We start from the raw sequence: 201 nt of genomic DNA, 5'->3' as shown, positions 1-201 counted from the left end.
TTATCTCAACCCACGAGTTTTACTTTTTTTTTCAATTCTCTCCCCCAGCCCACTGGGTAGGGGAGAAGTGAGTGAGCGGCTGCATGGTCCTTTGTTACCAGCTGGGCCGAAACCACAACAGTCCTTTTTGGCACCCCACATGGGGCACAAAGGGTTGAGATAACAACAGATCTGACCAGAGCATCTTAGAACAAATTTGTT

Source organism: Haliaeetus leucocephalus, unplaced genomic scaffold (assembly GCF_000737465.1).
Source record: "Haliaeetus leucocephalus isolate CR32 unplaced genomic scaffold, Haliaeetus_leucocephalus-4.0 Scaffold311, whole genome shotgun sequence".
Lineage (NCBI taxonomy): Eukaryota > Metazoa > Chordata > Aves > Accipitriformes > Accipitridae > Haliaeetus > Haliaeetus leucocephalus.
Note: the sequence above shows the minus strand (reverse complement) of the source record.